Here is a 19,849-nt window from a genome sequence, read left to right on the forward strand (position 1 = left end):
TCAATCACCTTAATTGTGTTCCCTGTGGGAAATTACCCCTCCACTAGGTGAAACAGGTCTTCCTCGTTATTCTGTACAACTCAAAACTGGTGTAAGACGTACAACAGAGTCTTCTGCTGAGATTCACAAAATTCATTGCACATTTAGAATTGACATTAGTAACAAGTGTTTATTTCCTTTCCAATTTGGACAAAAACTGAAGACAGCTTTCACTATGAAGGATGGTAATTTAAAAGAGGTTCTTGTGATGCAATGAATGCTGTAAGCAGCTAACCAATCCTTAACTTGTCACTTCACTTCCGTTCTTCCCAATCCACCAAAGTGTCAGGTCAGATTTAAAGGACTACAAGGTCTATAGCAATTGTTACAACATGCACTTTTGCAATGTGTGTTGATTTCAGACTCTCTTTTTAATTTAAACTATAATGAAGGGAACCATGGATCCTCTCCTGCATCCTGCAGATAACGACTGAGGGTTGAAAGCTGAAGCAGCATTAGGTTGTGGTGCTCCTTGGGTTTATCATTGACCAGAAACTTAACTGAATTCACTGTATAAACACAGTGGCTACAAGACCACGTCAGAGGATAGGAATACTACAGCGAGTAACTAATCTCCTGACTCCCCAAAGTCTGTCCATCATCGACGAGGCACAAGTCTGGAGTGTGATGGAATACTTCCCATTTGCCTAGATGGGTGAAGCTCCAACAACACTCAAGAAGCTTGACACCACCCACGACAAAGCAGCCTGCTTGATTGGCAACATGTCCACAAGCATTCAGTCCCTCCACCACCGATGCTCAGGAGCTGCAGCAAGTACTATCTAAAAATGCACTGCAGAAATTCACCAAAGATCCTTAGACATCACTGTCCAAACCCCAACATCTTCTATCTAGAAGAGACATGGGCGGGAGATACATGAGTACACCACCACCTGCAAGTTCCCCTCCAAGCCACTCACCAACCTGACTTTGAAATATATCGTCATTCCTTCACTGTCCCTGGTTACAAATCCTGGAATTCCCTCCCTAACAGCATTGTGAGTCAACCTATAGCGCATGGACTTCAGCAGTTCAAAAAGGCAGCTCACCATCAGCTTGTCAAGGTTAACTAAATTAAAAAGAAATAAACAGCAAGGAACAGAATCTCATCTTCAGAGACAATCATCATCCTCTCCACCAGGGGTTTGGTTGAAAAACGAGATACGTGGCTTCTATGCTCTGTCTTAATCAAGGGTTTTCACATTAGAGACAACAACCATAGTCACAGTTCTTATCTCCCAAAAACCATTCTTATCAGCCATCTGGACACGTAAACCCAACAGGAACACGAGAGTTCTCAAGGATGCAGACTTACCTTTGCAATCTTGGTTTTAATTCAAACAATACAAGATCCTCTAATTCACACTCATAATTAATTTTACAACATGTTCTATATAGTACCACTCACACCATAAATCTGTCAGTGACAAACCAGAATTAACACGCTTCGTTGGTGTCCCCACAGTACAGCTTTTTGCTGTGCTGTGTCAACCAGGTGCACTATTTACAAAGACCATCTGTCTTTTCTTGATGATCTGTCCTGTTACTAAACCAGTTGTGCTTAAATGATTTTGTGGATTCATCTGCACTGCTAATAAGCAACTCAGTACTCCAATTCAGCAGTCAAATGCACAATCAGCAACATGCTCAATCCTCCAATATGAAGACACCTCCAAAGGTAATCTGGGAAGGTGAACTAATTATGGCAAAGTCAGGAGACATGTTGGCCCTGTCAAAATAAGTCCTCAAAATCATCTCAAAAGCAGAAATGACAAACATGTCAAAGGACATTCCTTGCCTAATCCTCAATGCCGTATGGAGAATGAGCTCTACAGCTTGTGAGGAAAGAGAAAGGGCAAGCTTAATTTGAAGGAAAATGGCACTAATAGATGGCTATCTTTAAAAAAATTCCACCCTGATTCTATTCTGCAGATTTATGGGGTGAGTTTAAACAATAATGAGGGTGATGAGGAGTGATAATCCCTGTTAATTGGCAAAATTATTTTCTTTCTTTAAATGATGCATTTTGACTTCCCTAACTTTGTCAGCTACCCATTTCTCTTAAAATGTTAACTCTTTGCAGGGGTACAGTTACTCAGGATTCGAATACCTTATCCAAATATTCACTGTTCAAATGAGAGTCGAAGCACTGCGATGTCTTTTACAAGATTATTTAATTGGTTGGGGAGAGTGCATCATTTTACCAGCACTCATACAGATGTAACTTTACAAGGCATGGTCAATTAGCATTTGGAACCGTGAACTTGAGCTCAAAAGCATGAGGTTAACTCTATAGTGCTTCCAATTATTGATCCAGTTAAGCAAAATATATGGAAGCAAAACTGGTATATTCCTGATTTATAGGGCTTCCCCTTCTCTTCCACATATTAGCGCCCAGGATATTGGACAACCATGTAGATGAAAAATTGAGGCCCTCAGTTTAATGCCTATTTGAAAGAGAACACTCAAACAGTGCAGAAGTGCCTCAGTAATGCCTGTAAGTGTCAGCTTAATTCAGTGCTGAAGTTTCTTGTGTGGGGTCCACACTTTCTGACTCAGAGGTAAGAGTGCAAATAACAAAGCCATGACAAACACCAAGTGAGGTTAGTCCATTGACAAAGAGCAATAAGACAAAAACATCTTCCATTCTCATGGAAAACAAAACATACTAGAGAGATGATTGAATGCAGTGTTTCTTGTGCCTGTACAGTTGGTTCTGCTATAACGTGGTAATTGCATTCTTGTGCAAGCACATGTTATAAGAAAATAGTTTAATAGCAGCACTATTTAAATTAATCAGGCCAGAATCGTGTTATAACCAACACGCGCTTTGCAAGTTGGCGCTTTAGAAACAGTTTCCCCAATTCATCAATAGTGTTATAGCGAATTTGCATTAATGAAAGGTGTATTATAGCAGAATGACCTGTACTGGAATCAAAGTTGTCCAGCTGAACAGTTGCATATGAACTTATGAATTAGGAGGAGTGGACTATTTGGACCCTGAGCCTGCTCCACCATTAGATAAGCCTTTCTTTCTTGACTACTCCCTAAACATTTTGGCAACCTTGTTAATCTAACTTTGTCTTAAAAATATTCAAAGACCTGTCTCCACAGCTCCTTAGGAAAGAGAAAGAGAGTCAGAAGAACACAGTTCTGCCTTGCCAGTACAAACACAAAACACAAAACTAATTTTAATTCTTTGATGTTGCCTCAATGTTATCTGATGGTCAGTGATGATCTGTCTGTAGTTCACTGGTTGCTCAGTTAGATATTGATACGTAGAAAACAGGTGCAGGAGTAGGCCATTTAGCTCTTTGAGCCTGCACCACCATTCAATAAGATCATGGCTGATCATGCAATCTCAGTATCCTGTTCCCATCCTCTCCCTATACCCTTTCATGCAGTTAGCTGCTCCCCAGCTCCCTCTTGAATATATCTAATGAACTGGCCCCAATAGCTATCGGTGAGAAAGAATTCTACAGGTTCACAACTCTGAGGGAAGAAATTCTTCCTCATCTCAGTCCTGAATGGCTTACCCCATATTCTTAGACTGTGACCCCTAGCTTTGGACTTCCCCAACATCGGCAACATTCATCCCACATCTAGCCTGTCCAGTCCCAACAGGATTTTATATGTTTCTGTAAAATCCCCTCTCATTCTTCTATCTTTCAGTGAGTACAAGGCCAGTTGATCCAGTCTGTCCTCACATGTTAGTCCTGCCATTTCAGGAATCAGTCTGATGAACCTTCACTGGGCTCCCTCGATAGCAAGAATGTCTTTCCTGAGACGAGGAGAGCAAAACTGCACGTAATACTCAAAGTGTGCTCACCAACGCCCTGTTTAATGGCAGCAAAACATCTTTATTCTGATACTCAAATCCTCTCACTATGAAGGCCAGCATGCCTTCCCTCACTATGAGCTTTCCTCACTGCCTGCTGCACCTGCAATGCCAACCTTCAGCATCTATTCCACCATGACACCCAGGTCTCAGTGCACCTCACCTTTTCTTAAACTACCACTACTCAAATAATAATCTATGTTCTCGTTTATTTTTACCAAAGTGGATAACTTCACATTTATCCACATTATACGCATTTGTGAAGTATTTGCCCACTCAGCCAGTCTGTCCAAGTCACCCTGTAGCCTCTTAGCATCCTCCTCACAGCACACACTACCACCCAGCTTAGTGTCGTCTTCAAACTTGGAATTTCAAGAAGGGCTGCAAAGAAGAACCTGGTAGCTATAGACCAGTAATCTAATATCTGTGGTAGATAACTTACTTGAGAAGAACTTGAGAGGTAAGATATACTGTACATGAATTTGGAAAGCCAGGGTTTCCTTCAGAATAGTCAATATGGCTTTGCGGGTGGGAGATCATGCCTCACAAATTTGTTAGAGTTCTTTGACAAAGTGATCAGGAAGATTGACGAATCCAAAGATGTGCAGGTTAGGTGAACTGGCCATGCTAAATTGCCCATAATGTTCAGGGATGTGTAGGGTCTGGGTGGGTTACTCTTCAGAGGGTCGGTGTGGACTTGTTGGGCCGAAGGACCTGTTTCCACACTGTAGACTTCCTAATTCTAATTCTAATTGACGAGGGCAAGGTGGTAGACACAGTCTATATGGATTTCTGTAAAGCCTTTGATAAGGTTCCACATGGTAGACAGCTCTGGAAGGTTAGATTGCATGGAATCCAAGGGAAGCTGGCAAATTGGACAATTGGCTTGATGGTAGGAAGCAGAGAGTAATAGTGGAAGATGGCTGATGTCTTTTGACCAGTTGGCTCAGAAATACGAATCGCCTCTTTCGTTTCTTTCAAATTTGAAACTTCATACAAAAAGAGACCACACTTCGAACTGATCCTTATAGGTCTGACATCAATAAGAGGGTGTTGAGTGCTGAGGGTACATTATCTGTTAGTAACGCTTATCATCTATTGGGCGAGGGTCCCCCGGACGAGACTGAATGGCTCTGTAAGGTATGGGAGAGGAAGTTGGATGTGGAGATCTCGTCAGAAATATGGGAGGCTATCTGGGAAAATGCAAGAAAGATCTCGATTTGCAACAGGACCAACGCCTTGCAATTGAAGATTCTCCACAGAATCCATCTGGCCCAAGACCGTCTTGCCAAATTTAACGTGGGAGCATGTCCAATGTATCCTAAATGTAAAGTGAGGGAGAAGGCACACTTACTCATTGTCTTTGGTCCTGCCACAGACTGTGGGCATACTGGAGCGCTATGGTAGGCGAGGTAGAGAAGGCCTTGGGGACGGAGGTGGAGATGGACCCAGTATCTCTTCCTCTTGGCTTTGTTAATTCTCTTTCATTAGGTGCACACACACAAAAAAAGGCTTTTCAGTATCTTCATATTTTGTGCCAGAAAGAACATTTTGTTAGGATAGGTGTTGGAAAATCCCCTGGGGCTGGCATAAGTTAGTCATGGAGCACATCCCCTTGGACTTTCTGATGAGTATGGTACATCATGAAACTGAGAATTCCTATAAGATGTGGCGGCTCTTTTTGGGCTATTTGGGTACAGATTTGTCCATCATACTAATAAGAGCCTTTTTATAGCCATGGCAATTCAAGCAATGGGTTTGGTATCCAGAGGGTAGAACTATGAACCTATGAATATATATAAACTTATTCACTTGATGATCAAGGTCTATTGCTTTGTTTTGTTAAGCTGTGTTACAGTTATCATTATAATTATTGTTAACGTTAGTTATTAGTTAGTATTTATTTATGTAATTAGCAGTTTTGTTTTTTAATAGTGGTTTGCATTGTTTGGTTTTGTATTTGTTGTAATATTCAAAAGAAAAAAAAGTCTTCTTTTTAAATAAAAACATTTTTTTTAAAAAGTCTCAAATTGCAATCCAGACTTTAAGGCACTGGCAGATAGTGTGTGACAGGTGTCAAAATGAGACTTGCTGTGTAAAAGAAAAAAAAGAAAAATCATACATACTTGGTTTTAGATTTATACAGCATTAGAAATGAAATATTCTATATTTTCTTAGCTTTAGATCCTGGGTTACACAAATTCAAGTTTTAAAAGTTTGGAGATTATAGTTTGAATGGACTGTAGTTACAGTGTTGATTCTTAATTTTCTATTTGCTGACATTAAAAATTAGCTACTCAAAACAAAGCACAAAGTCAATAATGCGAATGAAGGCAGATGGTACACCATATTTATTTTTAGCAACATTGAATCACTTGGGTACTCTGTCCTGCTAAGGGCAATCTAGTCAAGCATCTAAGGCACAGCATAGCTGTGACATTGTCCTGGATGCTCTTCTGACAATATGTGATTATAACAGATGACAGCTTTCCCTGAGAGAGAATGGATCAGCAGTTCTGGATCAGTTATGGAGCAAGATTGCAATAACAGACCGAATGGAAAATATTGTAAGAATAGGCTTACAAATCACTCCTGGGACAGGGAAATAGGAAACAGAGCTTGCCATTCAACTCTTGAATCTTCTGCAACATTCAATAAGACTGTGATGGATCATAACCTCAACTTCATTAATTCGCCTTTGCTCCGTGTCTTGCAAAGCTCTTACTAAACAAAAATCTATCAATGTTATAGAGTCATAGACACGTAGAGCACGGACACAGACCCTTCAGTCCAACTCATCCATGCTGACCAGATATCCTAAATTAATCTAGTCCAACTTGTCAGCATTTGGCCCATATCCCTCTAAACCCTTCCTATTCATATACCATTCCACATACCTTTTAAAATGTTGTAATTGTACCAGCCTCCACCACTTCACTCATTCCATTCACACACCATCCTCTGCGTGAAAAGGTTGCCCCTTAGGTCCCTTTTATATTTTCCCCTCTCACCCTGAACCTACGCCCTCTAGTTCTGGACTCCCCCACCACAGATTAACGATTTTATCCGAAAATAAATTACGCTTTTGACTGACTTCTCCAGATCTGATATAGAGAAGAGGGTGCTGCATGCCAAGAGCTCTCTCAGTGAGTACTCTCAATCATCTGTTGGGGAGGTTGGTCCCTCAGATGATATTGAGTGACTATGTGAGGTTTGGGGGAAGAGAGTTAGGAGTTGAGATCTCTTCTGAGGCATGGGAGGATATCTGTAAGAATGTGAAAAAGACTTTGATTTGTAATAAGACCCATGCCATGCAATTGAAGATTCTTCATAGGGTCCATCTGGCCCAGATTGTCTATCAAAATGTAAGGTGGGTGTACCTTCAATGTGTCTCAAGTGTAAAATAAATACTGGTACTCACTGATTGTCTGTGGTCCTGCCACAGGCTTTGTATGTACTGGAGTGCTGTGGCAGGAGTAACACAGAGGGTCTTGGGGACCAAAATGAAGATGGACTCTCTTCTCCTGGGTTTGCCCAGTTTATCTTCTTTAAGATACACATGGGAGAAAACTTTTTAATACTCTTACTTTTTATGCGAGGAAAAACATTTTGATGTGCTGGATGTCTGAAAACCCCCTGGGTCTGTCGGGTTGGCATAAGCTAATCATGGAACATATTCTCCTGGACTTTCTCACAAATATGGTGCACCAAAAAACAGAAAATGTTTATAACATATGGGCCTGAAGGCTTCTGTTAACTTCGTATCCTCAACCTTTGTGAGAGAGAAAATTCAATACTTAAACCCCCACTTGTGAAAAATAATGCTTCCTGAATAAACACCAGTTTTAATTTTAAGATTACATCACATTGCAATTGAACTTTTGCACCAGATGAAAGTTTTCCTTTATCTCTCCCATTGAACCCTTTTATAGTCTTAATATCTGGATTAGAATATTCATGAATCTTCCCCAGTTAAGGAAAACAAACCATGTTTATTTAACCTTGCCTCATACTTTAACTTTACAAGCCCTGGTATCCATCTGCTAAAGCTGCATTTCACATCCTTCAAGGCCAATGTATCCTTTCTGAGGTGTGATGTCTAGAACTAAATAAAGAGCTTCAGAAATGGTCTGAACAAATCTCTATACCACGGAGGCATGATTCGCTTCCTTTTGCGTTTCATGTCCATTGACTTAAAGATCACTATTCCATCACTTTCTTCATTGTCGTTTACATCCATCTATTAGCTTTTAATAATTTGAGAACAGACTCGTAAAGCTCTTTCATTTCTCCATCATTTTCATGTGCCTCAAACAAAAAAAGACAACGAACCATCTCCATTTTATGACTGGAAAATGAATGTACAACACTTGATACTGTTGCTTTGAATTTGAGAGTTTGTCCAACCCCAACTCTGGACTTGGTTCAAAGATGGATTGAGGTGTACAATTATTAGCCAGAGCTTGGATGCTCAGAACAAATGGAGGCAGAGGGTGGATTTGGACCAGAAAGTTCCCAAATCACCCTGGAAAATTCACATCATGAGAAAAGTTGCTCCTGCAAATGGAATGGAATTAAATAGTGAGGAGCTGCTTCTTCAATCATAGGGTATTTCTCTCCCAGTTTTGCTGCTGATAGGCTCAGCAAACCCAGGAGGCAACAGCAAGTGAATGGCGGAGCAGAAAGCTTTCAGCAAAGCCAGTACTGGAAATGTTGGAGTCACTGGGGGAGCTGAGGTCTTGGAGGTTAAAAGCTGTGGGATGGGGCAAGAGAAAGGATGTGGGGGACTGCCGATAGTCACTATTGGCCAGGATGTGGGGCCGATTGCTGAAGCAGGAAGGGCCTTTTGCTAGATCTGGGAGTTCTGTCCGCTGGGTCACAGATGGGTTATTAGCTGGAGGAGGGAGAAGTGAGCATGGGGCAAGGAGGAACAGTCCTTCAGGATTTTGGATGAAGGAGGTGGTTTCATGGGAACAGGAGGCTGTAAGAGAGTAGTTGGGGTACAAAGGTGGAGGTTGCAAAAGGTACGATGGGGAAGAATACGGTTGTAGCAAGTGAAAAGGGGAGGAGGGTGCAAGAGGAGGTTGATGGGAGAGGGAGGTTGTAAAAATGTCTGGGGATGAGGTGGCTGAAGGAGGGTTATACTGGGAAAGGAAGGTCACAAAAGAGTCAGAACAGTTTTAAACTGAGCTAACTGGGATCCAATAAAACGTTGAATCACTGAAGTAATGAATTCCTTGCAAATCCTAGATTAGAGCTATAAGTTCGGGAGCTACTAAACTTGGGAAAAAATGTGGTGGTTCATATTGTAATAAAAACTGTCCATTACCAAAATTAAATCTCAGATTGAGGTCTAGCAGTGGGGTAGAGTAAATAGGATTGTAATTACTTGGTTAAAGTGCTCTAGTTTTGATTACATATAATTGACTTGCAATAACTATGACCTCACTAGTCTGTGGAAGATGTTCTTAGGGTGATAGCTTTCCAAGTGTAGAAGTGTGGGTCTGTTATCTTATGCCTGTTGTCTTATGCCATTTTAAATTCTGCAGTGTCCAGGAAATTACCGCTTTCCTTGTGTGTTATGGCTTTAAAATTTAATGGAGAGTTGAATACATTGGTAAATTATTCTAATTTTGTTTGTGTGAGAGCCCAAATAACCCATCTGTCAGCACAAATACAGAAGATACTGTTCCTATGCGACAGTACTACTAATAAATGAACTAGCCAGAAAGAAATTTGGTCTCTGAAAAAGATCAGAGTAGCCAGGGAAAATCTCAGTTGGTGTCTGCAAGAAAGAATGGTTATGTTGACCACTGACATTTCTTAAACATGCTGTAGGTTGGTAATTTCTAGAAAAAAATGCAGTAGAGACCTGCTCACATAAAAATATACAGCTGTAGGTGAAAAGAAACAAGAAAACAGTTGAATTTTATATTAATAATACACAGGAAAAAGCTCTTGGCCATTCAGCAACTCAAGCATGTTATATCATTTTATTAAATCAAGGTTGATCTGTAACTTAAATGAAACAAAAAACTGGGATTACTGGAGATCTGAAACAATCAAAAACAGAAATTGCTGAAAAACGCAGTAGGTCTGGCAACATCTGTGGGGAGGAAACACAGATTAGGGCAGCACGGTGGCTCAGTGGTTAGCACTGCTGCCTCACAGCACCAGGGTCCCAGGTTCGATTCCAACATTGGGCAACTGTCTGTGTGGAGTTTGCACATTCTCCCCATGTCTGCGTGGGTTTGCTCCGGTTTCCTCCCACAGTCCAAAGATGTGCAGGTCAGGTGAATTGACTATGCTAAATTGCCCGTAGTGTTAGGTGCATTAGTTAGTGGGACTGGGTGGGTTACTCTTCGGAGGCTCGGTGTGGACTTGTTGGGCCGAAGGGCCGGTTTCCACACTGTAGGAAATCTAATAATAAAAAAAATAACATTTTGGGTCCTGAGATCTTCAGAAATTCCCTCAGTGTGCTCCTCATGATAACATCTGCCCACTTACACTACCAACTGTATCGTACCATCTGCAAACTTGGAATTTGGTATACAGGATATAATTTTAAAGTCGCTAGTTTTGTGTTAACAAATGCTTTCTATCACCCTTAAACATGCCATCGCTGTTACAGAAGTTATGCTCCCTTGTTCTGGACTCATCCAACTGTACTGATGGCAGACTTCCCTACATCAGCATAAATTTCTGGATAGGTATCCCTGCCATCTTCACTTAGTGGCCACTACTAGTGTTGCAGGTAGGTCAAGGAGACACTGTTCAGCAATGAACCCAGGCTTTTAAATCAGTTGGAGATGTTTCCTGGGGCAAGCCTGATGGACCCTAGCAGGTTGGGTGGGAGGCAAGTCGCGCAGGTGATGGGGACATACCCTTAAGATAGAGGGACCAAGAAGGGCGAGTCTCCACTTTCAGTGACCATCAGTCCCCAAGGATAATACCATTACACTATATGTTGGGTATAAGCCTCTCCCAAAGCCTAATATATGAGGGCGATGGTGGGATGAAGCCTACCATTAATTGCCTACTAAGAGCCTCAGTTGGGTCACAGGCAGCTCACCCATCCAATGTCTCCCCTTGTTAAGATAGTGGTCGGGACAGATGGACTGGCAGTGTGTATGCTGCTGCTGGCACACTGCTCTAATTCACAGGTTTAGCTATCTGTTTTCCTGCTTGTGGATGGCTTGCAAGGTTTGGTTCTCTATTTAATTGTCTATTTGGATTTCAACGGAATGGAAGTAATTTGACCTCACAATCTAGCTCTCTAAATTTCAAAATTCAGAGCATCTGAAAGGATGTTGCTGGCAACTTCCTAAAACCTGAGATAAGTTTATTTAAGTAAACAAAAAGGATGAACTTGGAGGCCATTCAGCTATTTTATCAATCTGCTGCAGCACTCAACATCCTTCCCCAGTCGCGTGTGGCTCATGCTAAGCATGACTGCAAAGTTCTCCAAGGACAGTTCTCATTTTCCCCATTCCTTTGGTCTCCTCCTGCTTCACACACTCCTGTTTGGAAATAAAAGACTAAAATTTATTATTGCCTTGAAAATTTCTGTCCAGTCTATGATGTACTGAAGACCTCTAGTGTCCAAAATGCTATGCTGCACAATGCAATACAGCCCCAGATCCTTATTAAATGTCAGATGATCCTGGAACCAAATCTGCAGTGTGGGTGAAATTAAAATAGAAGTTTGGAAAACTGCAGACCATAGGGTTAAAGGACTGGTGGCAGCATGTTTATGAAATTAGCAAAGGAACAAAACACAGAAAATAGTGGTGAACAATATTTTTTTGGATCGGGGAAAAAAAGCATCATCTCTAAAAGTTGGTCTTCAGGCCACTGGTATTTTTCATATACGCTAGTGACTTTGAAATTACACCCTGTACACCAAATTCAAAGTTTGCAAATGGTACAATACTTAGAAAAGTAGTAAACAATGAGGCAGGCAGACATTGTTGTGAGGAGCAGACAGAATTCAGTGCAGAACAACCTGAAAACAGACAAGAGGAAGAGGAATGAATGGATAATAACACAGTCATGTACTGTGGAAAGCACAAATGGAGACAGTGGAATGGGGAGTGTGTCAATCAGCTAAGCAGTGCAGAGAAGGGCTAGCAAAGGAGGGACAGTAGATACTGCTCCTGTCCAAAGGTACAAGGTCAGCAAAACCTAGAAGGATAAGGAAATGTGGGAACTTCAAGACATTATGAAGCAAAAGGGAGAGGCAGTGGCATAGTGGCAATGTCGCTGGATTAGTAATCCAAAACCCCAGGTTAATGATCTGAGAGCATGGGCTCGAAGTCTATTATGGCAGAATTCATTAAAAATCTGGAGTAGAAAACTAGCCCAGTGGTGACCATGGATTGTTGTAAAAGTCCATCTGGTTCACTTCTGCCCTCTGCAATCATTACCTGGTCTGACCCACATGTAACTCCAGACCCACAACAACTCGACTAACTCTTAACTGAAGGATGGGCAATAAATATTGGGCCTAGCTTAGCAATGCCACATTCAACGTACAAATTAGAAAATAAAGATCGATCAACTGTGTCCTCACCAGCAAATCGCAGATCAAGAATGGGAGATTCCACTCCACAAGCTCCTGCCTAATCAGACTGGCCTCAGCAGGAAGCAATGTTGGCTGCCGTTAATGCACCAGAGACCCAGGATTGGTGAGTAACTGAGTCCTCAGCTGAATGAAGGCAGAGTGGTGCTCAAACTCCATGGCATAGGCAGAGGGATGGTTTGTCCCTGAATTGGACTTTCTGACAATAAGGGCACCCCTTTGTGCCCCAATACTCAAGACTTGCTTTTCAGGCTTTCTTGGCTATGTATCAAGCAGTGGGATGGGCTCTTCAGTGAGCATTAATCGCTTACTTAAAACCCTCAACCTGGCAGTGGACAGGGAGGTTTTGCCATCCTGGACTTAATTAGGGTAGAGGTAAAGGTAGCTGAGTTCCCACCAAAATGAGTGTCCCTGGTACCTCTGCCTCCAATCTCACTTTGAGAAATGGTATTAATTTCCACCCAAACCTTTTCGATTATTTTTCTTTATTTAAGCAATCTCAGTCTGGAGAGAGCTGTGTAAAGCTAAAGGTGTGTAAAAACTGGCCTGGGAATACAACAACAAACATAAATGTAAAACACAAGACTAATTGGGAATTGCTTTTGCCAGTCCGCGGTTTTTGTCTAATTGACTCAGTATTTATTTCTAAAGTAATACTATCGCCTTGAAATCTACCTTTTATAACACCAGAAACTGTCAAAGAATAGCACAGCTTAGGAATAGACCCTTTGGCCCACCTTTCTAAACTAAAAACCTTCTGCTTCTATGAAGTCTGTATCCCTCTATTTTCTACCTATTCATATATCTGTCAAGGTGCCTCTTACATGTTGCTAATGTATCCATTTCCACCACTTCCTCTGGCAGCATATTCTAGGCACTTACAACCCTCTGTACAAAAAAAACTTGCCTCTCACATCTCCTTTAAACTTACCCCCTTTTACCTTAAACTTATGTCCCTTTTTGACAATTCTACCCTGGGAAAGAGACCCCAACTATTCATTTCATTGTATCCACGCCTCTCATAATTTTGTAAACTTCCATCAGGTCTCTCCGCTTACTTCGACATTCAAGTGAAAACAAACCAAGTTTGTCTCCTCATAACTAATACCAGGCACATCCTGGTAAACCATTCCTGTGCCCTCTCCAAAGCCTCCACATCTTTCTGGTAGTGTGTAACCAAAACTGTACACAATATTCCAAATATGGCCTAAGTAAAGTTCTATACAATGGCAACATAACTTGCCAATTTTTATACTCTGCCCTGACCAATGAAGGTATGCATACTATGTAGTTTCTTCACCACCTTATGTCTATGTTGATGCTACAAATGGGTCTGCCATTTACTTTATGATTCCCTCCTGCATTAGATCTTCCAAATGGATTACCCTCCATTTGTCTGGATTAAACTCCATCTGCTATTTCTCCACTCAAATCTCCAGCCTATCTATATCCTGCTGTATTGTCTACCAATCCTTCTCACTATCTGCAGCTCCTCCAATCTTGGTGTCATCTGAAAATTACCTACATCTTTCTCAAAATCATTTAAATACATTACAAACAACAGGCGTCCCAGCATCGATTCCTACAGAACACCACTGGTCACAGACCTTAACTCGGAAAAGTCTCTTCCTCTGCTACTTTGTCTTCTGTGATAAACCCAGTTTTGCAATCTTACCAGCTCATCATGGATCCCATGTGACTTCACCTTTTGTATCAGCCTGTCATAAAGGACCTTGTCAAAAGGTCTTACTAGAGTTCATACAGACAACATCTACCACCCTGCCCGCAATCATTTTTGTCACTTCCTCAAAAAAATGCAATCAAGTTTGTGAGACATGACAGCACAAAGCCATGCTGTCGACTACCAACAGTTCCATATTTTTCCAAATGTGAGTAAATCCTAATCCTCCTATTCTCCTCCAATAAATTTCCCTTCCATTGACCTAACACTCATTGGCCTCTAATTTCCTGGATTATCTGTTGCCTTCTTAAACAAAGGAAAAGCATTGGCTATTCTCCAGTCCTCTGGGACCTCTCCTGTGACTAAAGACACATTGCATCTACCTATTCCTGCCCTATGGAACTCATTTCTTCCTACCTCGATTTGAGTTTTTAATCCCGTTGTCCAATTCCTTCCCACTTACATCCACTATTCTTCTGAATTACCAGTTCATAGGCTCCAGCAGCCTCCTCTTCACTATGGACATGTAATCCCCTTACAAATCCACCCCCTATCAAGGTAGTCTCAGGAGGTCTTTGATTCTACCTGGAAAAATCACCTAAATCATTTCCACAGTTACCTGGACTCTACATCCTCACACCCTGCCTCCATTCCATTCTCCCAGTTTCTCCATTAGCATCTGTTCTGCTAATGCCACTTTCCACAGGGGGCTTCAGAAATGTCCACCTTTTTCCTCAACCAAGGCTTGCCCACCACCGTGGTTAACAGCCGTGTTTGACCCATTTCCTGCACTTCTGTCCTCATCTCTTCTTTTGTTTACCACTAATCTTCGCAGCAGTGTATGTTTTTCCTTTGCTATTGTTACCTTCCCTGGAAAATTAGGGTTGGCTTCCCAGAATCCTTCTTCATCCCATTCTTCGCTAAGGCACAATCACCCCAGCCAGGATAACTTTTGAGGTCAAGCTCTTTTTACCATTCACTGTTATTTCTTTCACCAAAACACCACTCTGACAACCTCTTGCAGCTGCATGTGCACCACATGTTTCAGTCCTCCACATGTCCGTGTGCCTGGCTCTACCCACCACAAAACTCACCAGATGTGTCCCTTAAACCAACCAGTCCAAACATCCTAGACAGACAAAAACCTGAATGTCTATAATCAGCTGTTAATTGCCAATTCTCACAATTAATTGTACAAAATTGGTTAATTGTACAAAATTTTGGCAGGTTAAACACAGATAATCCACTGAGCCACACATTGCTTTATGGTACCAAGTGGCTGTCTAAAACAGATGCTCCACTATACACCTCTGATAGAAAGACCCTCAGTTATGCTTTGGCATCAAACAAATATTGGCTGACAGTTTTGCAGTCAGATATTGTCCATACCTCAGAATAGATATGATCAGCTTACAATGGCTACTTCGTTCAATTCAGCAGCCCCATTCTATTTTGATGAAACAGTGTGGATTTACATGAAAAAGGCAGTCAATTGCTACTTGAATGCCCAACAAAAGCCACGATAAGGTAAAAATTATATTCCTATTTTTAAGTCTTGTTTCTACAACTGTAATTACTCTTAAAAAGGACTTAATTGTTGAGCACTTGGGGAAGACTTCCAGTTAAGAATGATGTCAGAGAAATACAATTTTGTTCTTATTTTGGGTAATTTCTTACAAAATATAAATTAGATTTTTTTCAAATGATAGCTTTGTGGGTTTTCAGGGAATGTTGGCCTTTATTTCAAAGGGAATGAAGTGTTAAAAATGGGGAGGTCTGCTAAAACTGTACAAGACAATAGTCATATCACAGCTGGAATAAGCTGAGCAATTTTGTTCCCCTTATCTCAGAGAAGATATACTGACATTGGAGGCAGTCCAGAGAAGGGTCACAGATATGGTGAAACTGTGTGACAAGGAACAGTTGAGTAGGTTGGGTCTGTGCTCATTGGAGTTTAGAAGAATGGTGAATTGAAACACAAAAGTTTATTAAGGGACTGACAGGGTATATGTGGAAAGGTTATTCCTCCTTATGGGAGTGTCTCGGACCAGAGGGCATAACTTCGGAGTAAAGGGGTTGTCCAGTTAGGACAGAGATGAAAAGGAATTTATTTTCTGAGAATAGTGATTAGGTGGAAATCCTTATTGCAGAGAGCTGTAGAGATTGGATCATTAAATTGCAGCACTTAAAAAGCAAGGATGGGTATACGATGGGTTTAGAGGGATATGGGCAAAGTGCTGGCAAATGGGACTAGATAGGTTAGGATATTCGGTCAGTATGGACGAGTTGGACTGAAGGATCTGTTTCAATGCTGTATATCTCTATGATTCTAAGGCTGAGAGATACAGATTTTTAATCAGTAAGGAAATCAAGGGTTATGGGGAAAAGGCAGTAGAGTGGAGGATCATCAGATCAGCCATGATCTCATTGAATGGTCAAGCACACTAAATGGGCTGAATAGCCTATTTCTGCCCACATGTCTAATGGTGTTATGGTGTTTTTCCTCTCTCCCAAGTGCAGTTGCTTCTGGAGTCTGTTTTTCACATTTAAAAAGATAATCTTGCTCTTTTGAAAGCTGTGGAACAAGAAAAACCCTGGTTCCAGCAAACATTGTAAGCTTACTGCTGGCACCGGATCTCTCCAAACACAGTAAACTGTTCGGAAGAATCTTAAATGATAACATTGAGGAACAATTTTAAAGATACAAAATCAATACTCTCAACCTTCCCAAAACTCTTCATTTCAATGCATGAACAAATACCCAGACACTGTGCTTGACCTGTTTGCCCTCATGCAGGGGTATCTGCCAATTGCAACAACAGATTGATATTTACAATAATATGTTGTGTAGGATTCTTGCCTGAAACATGAACCAATTTCAAATAGATTGACTTTTTTAAAAAAAAAGATACATCCTAGATAACCTGTCAAATTGAAGCTTTCTGGACCTGATCAATCGTGGAGCTGGAGAAAGCTCAGCAGGTCAGGATGAAAAGTTCCAACCTGAAACGTTGGCTCCCCACTCCTCTGATGTTGCTTGACCCGCTGTGTTTTTTCCAGCTCCAACTTTGACAATTCTGACTTTCCAGCATCTACAGTTCTTGCTATCTCCAAGTACCTGATCAATTAGTCATTAGCAATACAAAATTACTATTCAGGAATTTAGCTTTCCCTGGACCAACATCCCTTCTCAGTCGATACCACCAAAAAATCAATTGTTCATTCATCTCATTGTTATTTGTGGGCTCTTTCTCTGCAGAAATTGGCAGAAGATTTGGCTCATATGGAACTTATTTCATTTCTTACACTGGATGTCAAACAGCTTCCGAAAGGCCTGATGTGGATAGGTGGCAGTTTGCATGAATGTTCTCTCTTCCCAGCTCTATACACTTAATAGTATCCATGCATGCTCATGTGACCCTCCAAGTCATAATGCAACCTAACCACGGGCAATATTACTCTTTAATTGTTTATGCTTCCTGTGCATTATTGTCTCCTGATATCAAACAAGGAATGTTTGCTATAGCAAGCAGACCTACTGTGCCATGACAGTGAATGTAATGTTAGGACATCAGTCTTGTCTGAATACAGTTTGTCTTCTAATAAAAAAATCATACATTACAAACATACACCAAACCAAAAGAAAAAATGTGCATAAATGTACATACACAAACACATATATAAAATACATGTATATATATATATATATATATATCTCTACACACATACATAATAAGTGACAAGCAAACAGAGCAGAATGAACTCTCAAAATATTTATTTAACAATGCAAACTCAAGGAAAATGAAACAGAATAAAATTAAATACATGAATGACAATGAAGCACAGATTAATATTCAAACAAAATGTACAAGAATAAAGCTGGAAAGAATAGTTTACAATACATAAATGCGAGGATCACACGATGAGCACATTTAACAATCTAGTACATAAAGAGAGCTGACTGTACACACTGGTTATAATCACCTATCTACAATAAAGGATACAAAGCAACACTGTTGTGCTATTTCTAGATGCCAATCATCATTTAGCATCCTACAATGTCATTCATAAGTCAATTTGTTTATTTTTCATTTTCCTAGAAATGTGACAGCTTTTCTTGATGGGTACTTGCACAATTTTTATGATTATCATTATTATTTATATAAATCAAAGTTAACCAGTTACAAAGACCTTGTATCTCAGTATTATTTTAAGTGAATACAAATGATGTGTGAAATCTAAGTTGAGCATAAATTGCAGTATCCACTCTTCAAGGCTGCTACCTCATGAAAAGTAAACTGAACTGCTTTTTAAAGTGACCATCCTTCCCAGATGGATCCTTAACTAATTAATGTCACAGAACCTAACACTGGGTTATTGCTGTTATTTTATTTGTTCAAAATTATGAGTTATTACTCAGCGGCAACAGCAGCAGAGTAGCACCATCTGGAGGTATCCTCAAATCATGGCAAGCTCGAGAATACTGGGGCACTGTTTCGAATCATTGTGCTCTAAATTTTTAAACAAACTAAGCCATCAACAAACATTTGACATGCTTGCCCTAACATTATTACTGGCTAAATATATGTATTTCCATAACTTTTTTACGCTGAGAGGCCAAATTGATTGAACAAGAATTTCTAGTGCAGAATGCTCTGGAGAAGTTTTGCAGGTTGGTAGCACCACAGTCCAGATCCAATCAAGTGCAAAGCTTCTGATACACCTATGTCATCAAGGGATATTCAGCAAATAAAGAAGTATTTCATTCCTACTACACTATCATTTTCCTGTAACAACTTACAGCACATTTTTGATGTTGTAATGTGACTGGCCATTAAGAAATAGCAATGAATTCTCAGGGTCAAAACTACTATCATAGCTTAAAATAACAAAAACAGGGAGTTATTGCAATGTCCAACAGCAAAGCTTTATTGCTGTCATTTTAATGCATTGGCTTCAAGTCAAAGTGTAGTCATTGTTTCCCTAAACTACATTCAAAGCACTGGGCCACATACAAAGAAGAAACCAGAAGAAATCAATGACAAACTAGGCACAGGTCAGATAACACATTATCATTTTAAAATTTAAATGCTGGCTTTGCTGATAATATAAACCTTAAATAATACATCACTTCCTTAAGATCTAGAAATGGGGGAAAAATTGAAGTATTTTTCAAAATATTGGATGGTTGGTGATTAGTTGACATATTTCAAGATACCACTCAAATTTTGAATTGTACCATCCAAAATTTCTTTATCTTCATCTCACGTATCCTCCTTTCTTTCGTACAATTCCAATACCTATTGAACCATTCTCATTATCCAGAAAAATGCACGACAAATATGCAGATAGTGCTCTGATTTGGATAATCAGGTCAGTTTGCCCTCCAACCTCAGTCTGCAGCAGGCAACTGTAGAGTCACCTAATGTCACTTGGGCTGAGACTTGCCAACTCGACAGAGATTAAACTTGAGAACCTTTACAAACTGACCACACTGCTTCCTTTATTATTCTCTACATATCGACTCAGATTTTGTGGTCAGTGGTGAAGCAATTGTTCCACATTCTATACACAATACAACAATCAATTTATATTGCCAAACACAGCTCACCTGCTGACAAGAGGGCAGCACACTCCTAGCAACCGTTGCTCAAAGTCAGTGCTCATTTTCACATACTCTTGTTTGAAATGGTCACTCTCCATTTACCAA

The 19,849-nt window shown here is 40.5% G+C and overlaps 1 protein-coding gene across 4 annotated transcripts in view; it reads right to left on the minus strand.

The window, feature by feature from the left end:
• LOC122562796 (oxysterol-binding protein 2-like) overlaps window positions 1–19,849 on the minus strand; it is a 343,122-nt gene that overhangs the window by 253,915 nt on the left and 69,358 nt on the right. The gene's annotated exons all lie outside the window — the stretch shown is intronic.

The sequence above is a fragment of the Chiloscyllium plagiosum genome, unplaced genomic scaffold (assembly GCF_037043375.1).
Source record: "Chiloscyllium plagiosum isolate Xiang-an unplaced genomic scaffold, Cpla_swu_hap1 HiC_scaffold_24, whole genome shotgun sequence".
In the NCBI taxonomy this organism is placed as follows: Eukaryota; Metazoa; Chordata; class Chondrichthyes; order Orectolobiformes; family Hemiscylliidae; genus Chiloscyllium; species Chiloscyllium plagiosum.